Source organism: Uloborus diversus, chromosome 3 (assembly GCF_026930045.1).
Source record: "Uloborus diversus isolate 005 chromosome 3, Udiv.v.3.1, whole genome shotgun sequence".
Lineage (NCBI taxonomy): Eukaryota > Metazoa > Arthropoda > Arachnida > Araneae > Uloboridae > Uloborus > Uloborus diversus.
Genome location: NC_072733.1, coordinates 162360649 through 162367643, shown reverse-complemented (window position 1 = coordinate 162367643; position 6995 = coordinate 162360649).

Below are 6995 nucleotides of genomic sequence, written 5' to 3'. Positions count from 1 at the left end.
TTCAACTGATTGATTTAGCTGGATCAGAGCGCAGTGCTGTGAGTGGTACTTCAGGAGATCGTTTAAAAGAAGGTAAGAATATTTTCTCTTTGTTCTGAATGCATGATTTTGAATGAATGATACAGAAAAAAATGCTGTATTGTCAGAGAATCCCAGAGAAAATCCCTATCCTTTTTCTTAGAATGGACAGTTTTTGCATTTCTGATATATTCTTGTGAAATGCAGCTCAAACCTCGACAAATCTCCTAAATTCTTATGTCTTCCATTAAAGATTCACTGAAGCGAGGAGAGGGGATTAGGGAAGGACAAAAGGAAATGAAAAAACAACTTTTTTGCTTCTGCAGTATGCTGCTCTGCAAAGTGCATAATTTAAGTGATCCCATCTCGTCAAAAGCTTGATTTTTCGTTGGAAAGCATGGGTGATTGTGTTCCGGTCAAATACCAGAATTTCAGTGTTTTTTCATGTGCTAATATGGAAATCCAGTTTTGTTTCTAATGTTTTTTCTCCCCACCTCCTTTTTTTTCCCTTTTTTAAAATTTTCAGGAATTATGTTGGTAATTACTAATAATATTCATTGTGTTGATGGGTTAAATTGCAACTCTAAAATTATTTTACTTTGATAGATTCTTTTACTTGACGTTTTTATGCTTTTAACGTCTTTATTTTGAAAAATGCGATATCTTTGCACTCAATATGAAAATTGGATTTTACTCCTTTTTGGTGTTGAAGAGACTGGGGCTTGATTGTGACATTAACAAATCGTGACAACTTTTTGTATATTTGATCCATATTTGAGCCACAATCTAGTTTACAGTACTTCACTTCTTTTCTATATGGCTTGCTATATGTGTTCCTACATTTCGTATATTAACTCTCTGAATCTCTTCTTCACACAACCTTACCTTTCAACAACATGGTACCAAAACAAAAATTAATTTTCTTTCCTTTACCTATTGGCAGTTTTTTAGTTAAGAATTTATATACCTCCTTTTGTTTAATGAACTTTGTCACTGAAATTGTCCTATAAATGCATTTTTAAGAAAAGTTTTGTGGTGCATTGATGACTGAGTTAAAAATATCTGCAATAAATTATAATCTGTCACAGCCTAAACTAAAAATTCTGTACAAAACCATGCCTGACAAATCTAGTTTTTTTTTTTTTTTTTTCCAAAAGCTCTTAAGGTTTGGAACATTTCTCTCCATCTCTTGATTTTTGCCAAAATTTTCTCGTTTTTATTAAAATCACTTTATTTGGGAAAACTTGTACAAAAGAAACTTCGTAAAATCCTGCTAGTTTTGCAAAGATCAACTGTTATTTTATAGTTTTAATGGCAGTGGCAGGAACGCTGTGACATGGCGACATTATCGTGGGCAACGAAACTTTATCGCGGACAGTTTTGTGTCTCCTAAAAAAATCAAGTTGTCCGCAAAAAAGAAAAAGAAAAAGTGTTGTCCGCAAAAAAAAAAGTCTGCAACTCTCGGACATTTATTTACATGAACTGCTGCCTGAGCAGGGAGAGAAAGATTCAAGGTCATGACGGCACACACACCTGAGTGAATGTAAATTGTATATTATTTACCCGTCAATTAGAAGCTTTAATTAAAGTAAACGGCCAACTGTTCAAAAACTGGAAAAAGCCGAATTTCCTATTCACCTATTTAAACAGAAAGGCAATTTAAATCCTTAAAAGGAACGTAAGGAAACAAAAAATGAAAAACCTGTACACTGTACATATTTTATTGATGTTAGTACAAAATAAAAAGGACAGATAACAGAAATTCGCAAAAACGGACCACTTCAAAAATAACCACGGAAACTAACTTTTTTCATACATAAATATGATTATTGTTCATTCCAAATCGTAAACATGATTATAAAATTTATAAAATTTCATTTTCTTTCCTTGCAAAGAGTGTATTTGAGAAGAAAAAAAAAAAAAAACACGGCAAAACATACATGAGCAAAACTTTCCTGATTTTTGGAGAAAAATCGGAAATCAATTTAAATGCAAGATTCTGTTTTTATTTCTTCACATTTTTAAAAGTTGGGGGACTGAGCCACAAGCAAGTATGTACTGTTTTTTTCTTTTTAATGGTTATTTTCTACTCTGATATATGATCAATATCGAGAAGTTGCTCATCACTTTTATGTGCTGCGTTTATGGCAATGCGGCTTTTCTGAACATTTAAAATTTTTTTGACAGACTCTTACTCTTTTTGGGTTGCGGCAATTATACCGATGTGGCGTATCTACTGTAAGTTATTGTGCTCAGGGTGCCTGATCAGGGGGGGGGGAGAGAAAGATATATTTGCAGGCATTTGATGCCAGGTGCTACGCCCTTACTCTCAATTTCGTGAACAATTTCTAAATAAATATTGTTGTATGGTGAGGACTGAGAGAAACTACGTGCCTTCGCTTTTATTCACAGAGAAACATTATTAACTGATCTTTGTATTTGATAAAAATGTTATGTTTACAACAAATGGATTTTTCCTTGCAAAGGAGGAGGTAAAAAATCATCAAACAACAATATTCGTTTTTATTGCTTGATTAAAATTAAAACTGGCTCGTCATTTTGATTTTTCTCTCGGGGTGGCCAGCCAAGAATGTATACTGAATGCAAATTTTATCTGAAAACAACAAAAACCTCACAAACTTGTATAGTTAAGCATTAATTTTTAAAAGCCAGGAAGGGGAGAAATTGACCCCACTGACCCCCATAAATGACATGCCTGAAACAAAAATTTATGTTGAATGCTAAAAATACATAACATAATACAAACTCTTTGGTTTACTGTTTACTTATTTCATTATTTATTTAGTTTATTTTATTATAAATTTTACGTACCATATTTCACAACAAATTTATTTTATATAGTTCTGCATTTTCATTCTTTTTCCTTTTATTTTCAAATTCAAACATCTGCCCCTGTTTATGCAAGAATGCATGTCAGCTGCTGATTACTTTTAACTAAAACTAATTTAATATTTGCTTTGCTTTTTGTATCATAGTTTAGGACACTGAGTCTATGGCAGGAGCTGAAAGTGTTACCTAGTATTTTTAAATGATAAATGGATGCTCTCGAAGGAATGTTTCCGTTTTTGACAAAACAAATCTATAACAAATATGGTTTTATTGCACCAAAATATGAGTTTTATTATTAATACTTTTTTTTTTTTGCGATCATTATATTGCATTTTATTCTTTCAGTTTTAAAAATTTTATTACTGTATTGTTGAAAGGTGTTACTTTGTTTGAATTTTATTTTCATATTTTTGTAATTAATATCTTTGTTCCCACCAGTTTATTTTTCATAATGATGGTTGTCAGCTTGTTTCTTTCATTTTGTTTTTGAGACTTGGTCTTTCGTTAAATCCTTTTAATACTTCAAAAGTACTGTTTGTTCATTTTTCGGAATTTTAAATCAAAAATACTATTAGTTTATTTTACATTAGAAATAAAATTTATGCTAAATTTGTTTCCTCTTGACGTGTGTGTAGACCTATCTCTCCCTATTTTTTCCTACTTTTTTAAGTGATTTTTCCTACTTTTTTAATTTTTGATTCCTTATTTCCTACTCCCCCCCCCCAAAAAAAAAAAAAATCACTTTGCGGCCTGTACTTAAAACAGAGTTACCACCTATAAATTATTGCCATTTAGCATATGGTGTTAACTCTTTACTCATCCTAATTATTTCTTTTTCCTGACTCTGAATTTTCTGTGAATATGTCAGTGGTTATTAATAATATTTATCATGCAGACCTGTTGAATGGTAATTCTAAAATTATTTTGCTTTAATAAACTTTTTTATTTGCTGCTTTTATACTTTTAATGCCTTCATTTTGAAAAATGCAATCTGTTTTCATCTGATATGAGAATTGAATTTTTACTTTTTTTTTTTCAAGCTAACTTCGCTTTATATGGAGGCAAATAAATGAAAAATCTATTGAAACCATCTTTTCAAGATTTTAAAATGAAATTTCGTTTTTGTTTGAGTCTAAAATTTAAATGCTGAAAATAGATGGTTTAATTTTAGTTTTGCTTCAACTGTGTTGACAAATATTAATGATATGTTTATCATAGGCCTCTAAAATGTAATTCTAAACTAATTGTTAAAAAATAATTTTTTATGATCTGTTTTGATCCCTTTAGAGCCTTCACTTTGAGAATTGCAATCTCTTTGCGTCCACTATGATAATCGGATTTTTCGAATTTTTGGTGTTTAGTACACTTTGTTAAGAGATAAACAAATGAAATCTCTTTTTATTTTTATTAAAATCACGAAATTTAATTAAACGAAATTCTGAGCTTTTTAAGAGTTTCAAAGAGTTAGATTCAGTTAACATTTATAGCATGCTCACCAAGGTCAAGGGAATGGAGGGGGGGGGGTCATCAGAGTGCACCGTTGAAACTTTTTGGTGAAGGAGGGAGGTAATTTGAGAAAGATTTGGTCAGCTTGGGGGGGGGGGGTCTTGCTCTTGGGGAGAGGGTGTGCTTCATAGAATTTAGGGATGTGAACCATAGTCTTTCGGGGGAGGGGGGGGTTACCTCCTGCCATGTTTCAAATAAAATTATTTTAAAAAAGACTTTTTTTTCTAATTGAAACATTGCGCAAATTCTGCAGACAGATTATGAAGCTCTAAAAGCTTGTCGCAGACAGCAACAAAAGTTACTGGGGTTTTAATGAGCAGATCTGCTCCAGGTAAGCAATTGGGTTAGTCCAAGTTAAACTGAAAGTTTCACTGAAAATGACATTTTCTAAATGGGGCATTGTCCCCCATCATTTTTTTGCATTAGTCAAATCAATTACATTACTAGTGAAAGTGGTTTGATGTTATTCAAAACCCCATTAACTAAAAAGCATCCGAACTGATCTTGAGAATAAATTTTGTTGAAACAGATTTTTGAGAAACTTATCTTTTTAAAAAAAAAAAAAAAAAAAAAAAACCTTTTTTTACATTGTTTTAAGTAAGACTGATTTTTTTTTTTTTTTAATTTTTTTTATAGTGTATACTTAGTTGCATTGGTATATGCTATAGCAAGACTTTACTTTAATATTATTTAGTTATGTAAAACAAATGATATATTTTACTTATGGCTATCTGTGGTTGAGTAATAAGATGCAGATATGTATAGTCTATATTAAGTCTGTAATTTCAAATATCTGTAATAAATTCATCCTTAATTACTCGGAAATTCCTTTAGTCTTCTCTTTTGTCTTTTAAGTCATAGTGGAAAAAGACACATGAGATTGCATGTCCTTTAGTGGCAAGAAAAAATAGGAGTACTTTAAATTTTATAAAACAAAAAACCTTAATCAAATACATGTTTTAAAAACAAAAAGACAATGTATTTAGTCTCTTTTTATTAACATTTTAATTTTTCAGTGACAACTAATATGTGAATCTAATAGAACACGCTACAAAGGCATGATAGCTTCTTTCATGTTAAAGTGCTGTTTGACATGTAACTTCCTTTAAGCTCTATCTGTCATATACCAGTATCTGAACTGTATCCACATTGCTATGATCATATAACTGGCTAGGCGTAATGGTAATCATTATGTTCTATTGTAAAATGTAAATAGCTGCGTGTATGGTGATGTATATTAAGTGTAATTAAAGTTGTATTGTTCAAAAAAATGTTCCCTTTTATTTATACCAAACACATACTCCTTACGTCATCTTAGAAGAGGAATGCAGCACATTATAATTATTTAATTACTTACTAGCTTCTTGCCCGGCATTGCACGAGCTACCTAAAAAATGAAAGAGATGTCCAGTTGATGTTTTTGTAGTACTTTGACATCAGTTTCTATTGCGTTAAATAATTAAATGAGCATAATGCAAGGGGTTTGAAAAACACCAGTAAAACATATTTTTGGCAAAAATCTCATTAACGTTAATAATTGTTAAAAATGATACAAGTTATGAGTATTTTCAATCAGCACAAAAGATGAAAACATATGCATTATCAACTATTATCTGTGCTCACGTCAAATTAAATTACATCTGATAGACTATATCTGAAATATTTATGTACAATAACAATAAGCTTTTTACATAAAATGACACAAATTGCTTGGTTGATTATGTGAAACTAAAGCATCAAGACTTAATAAGTATCAATAAGCATTAATTTAATACCAAGTCATCAGATTCCAATTAAGCTTTCATTAAAAGCCAACTTTTTTGTTGAACTCTACGCTCTTAATGCATTCTTTTAACCATACAGAATGTATTTCACAAGTAAAAACAGAAAAAATTATAATTCAAAAACTCAACCATTTGAAGGGAAAAAGACCAACAAAATAAACATAATTAGTCGCACATCCTAAATTTACCAAAATATGAGACTGGTAACGAGAAACTTACACTACGATAAATAACCATAACTAAAGAAATAACTTTCATTTGCTGAAATGAGTTAAGAACATTGACTGTAAAAAATTAAAAAAAGGCAGACCATAAATAAAGGTTATGTCTGAATAGAGCAACCGATTAACCCAGTTGGGTGTTTTGATGATGTCAGTTCCACTGCAACAGTTGTAAAAATGTTATTTATTAACACAAATGTAAAATGGCAACAGAAAGAGATAAAAATAATTGCTTAAAATAAAAGAGAAACAAAGCCAGTTTATAATAAATTGCTAAACAAAAAATTGCTTTAAAGAGTAGTTTTAGGATTTATGTATCAGAATAAAAGAGAAATTAAACTAATTTAAAATAAAATTCTAGATGGAAACGTTGTTTTAAGATTAGGACTGTAGCCAAAAAAATTCTTTTTAATCAATTATTAGAATTTTATCTGCTCACCCATATGCAAAATGGCAACAGGAAAGAAATAGAAATTCCTAAATAACGTAATGTTAATTAACATTTTAATTAATATCTCCACTAGTTAAAGTCATACAATTAGGAGATTGGTCATATTGACTTCCTTGGTAAATTTCGAATCGATAGGTACCTGGTTCGGCTCTCGATTCGCAGCAG